This window comes from Vicia villosa, linkage group LG3 (assembly GCF_029867415.1).
Source record: "Vicia villosa cultivar HV-30 ecotype Madison, WI linkage group LG3, Vvil1.0, whole genome shotgun sequence".
Lineage (NCBI taxonomy): Eukaryota > Viridiplantae > Streptophyta > Magnoliopsida > Fabales > Fabaceae > Vicia > Vicia villosa.
The window spans coordinates 163,655,665-163,657,799 of record NC_081182.1 but is presented as its reverse complement, the minus strand read 5'-3'; positions in this window follow the sequence as shown (position 1 = coordinate 163,657,799).

Genomic DNA, 2,135 nt, shown 5'->3' with positions numbered 1-2,135 from the left:
AACCGACTCCCGTACCTAGATTCTCTGGTCGCAAGACCCTGTTCTTATCCTTTCCTAGGTTTTTTGATATTCCTTTCCCTTATGGGATAAATATATTGGTGGCGACTCTGTTCATTTTTCGCGAGCGTGCGACAATCATCTGACATCATCCACGCGGTTACGACCACTTAGCATAGTACTATAACTTGGTCTGTCCCACTATTGCCTGATAGTTAACTACTACCTAGTACGACACATGGGTCCTCGTAACGCCTACCTTAAGAGAATTCGAGTTCGTGTCTTACGAATACCAATCAGAATCTTGCCTTAAGCTCTAGGTCAACATTGTCCTACATCTGTCAGATCTCGTGTACGATAGCGATACTGTGGCGTTATACCTGTCTGGTAGTACTAATCATGGTGGTCCCACTTCAAAGCCATGTAGTCACGCAACCTACTATACAGCGTATAACGATCTTCACTCATATCCTTTAGTCACGGTCGACAATGTTTGGACAGGGATCTGTTAAGGTCATCGCTATTCAAAGCCTTCCAACCACACTCCTTAGAAAGCTAAATCCTAGGAGTGCTTCGCGCTCAGGGTTCACTTACTAGGAACAATAAGCTAGATCAGAATGGATAAGATTTCGGTTCGAATTGTTATGTCATGCGCGTACTCACTTGCACAGTGCATGCATAAGAAATTCTATGAATAGCTCTTCGCATATGAATACCAAGGTTCAAACAATCAATACGACTTCAATCATCCTACGAATACTTCAGAATGACACTAGTTTCCATTCATCTAAATACCCAACACCAAGCGTAGTTCTGTGGTATCTCTCGGGGTTAGACGAATCATAACTAGTACGAACCTTAGGCTACAACACATCTCGGTTTCACTTGCTTCAACTGTCGCCTAGCGTAGTTCTAGGACTCATTCACAGGTTAGCAAAAACGGGAGTATAGTAGCTCTTCCCCTAATCGGGTATCCAACTTTTTCCCAATTAGAGACTGACATCTTTACTCTTCCAACAATTCTTTACTGGGTAATCCACACACAACTTACGGCTTACCGAAATGACTTGGAGTGAAACATCGCGTTCATCCAAGTACTGACCACATCACAGTAACCAGGAGATTTAAACTACTTCGCTAAAATTCCCAAAAAGTCTTACATCTGACAGGTTCTCAAAACATATCTGCCGCTAGCATCACGATCGGACAACAAATTTCTAATAGCCCCAGACTTCATCCCATCTCAGAATTCCTTATAATACTCCTACTCAAGTTCTTCACGAAATTTACTCCAATACTATCTGGATCCAGATGAGGTCTCACTTCGCCCCATCGGATCTCAGAAACTTCCGACGTCTTAGATATCTACCATGACAAGGTCGTCAACTACATCGGCTCAAGTCGCTTTGGATCTTACGCGTCCTCGTGGTGGCTCCACCATGATCTCATCTATCGCATATACAGCTAGTGAGCTGGCCAGGCTCAATGAGTGGATACTATGATAGTAAGAATCGGGCAAGCAACACACACATGTGAGGGAGAAAGGAATTGCTAGTGAGGTCTCATGGCTCGGCCGAGAATCGACCTGCTCTGATACCAACTATAACACCCCATACATAACTGACTAGTATATTATGCATGAAACGTTAAAATTGATATTGAGTACATACACAAGTCAAGGTACAATATTTGATCCATATAAAATACAGCATGAAAATCTACTAAGAAGCATAATACATGAATCATCAATGGATCTTGCACACCGAAATGTCAAAACCAACGAGGTCTTTGAGCCAACACCACTTAAGGCCATCAATCCGAACCTGCTATCTATCAAAAGCTACTAAACTGCACCTGAAAAAAATAATTTGATTGGGGTGAGATTACTAAATCTCAGTGAGTCCTCCTATCCTATGGGTCCACTCGGTTCTACAGGGTACATGCATCAACAAAATCGAATCCACCATTAATCTGGGGTTTATCCTCACATCCGGTACAAGTACGGAGCAAACATATGAATCATCCACCATAGGAGTCATCGTATCACAAGTACACAGATAGTACAACAAACACGTATGCAGACCCATACCCATGTACGGGGAATCCAGAAGTGGTAACAACCAATCTACCTAGGCCGC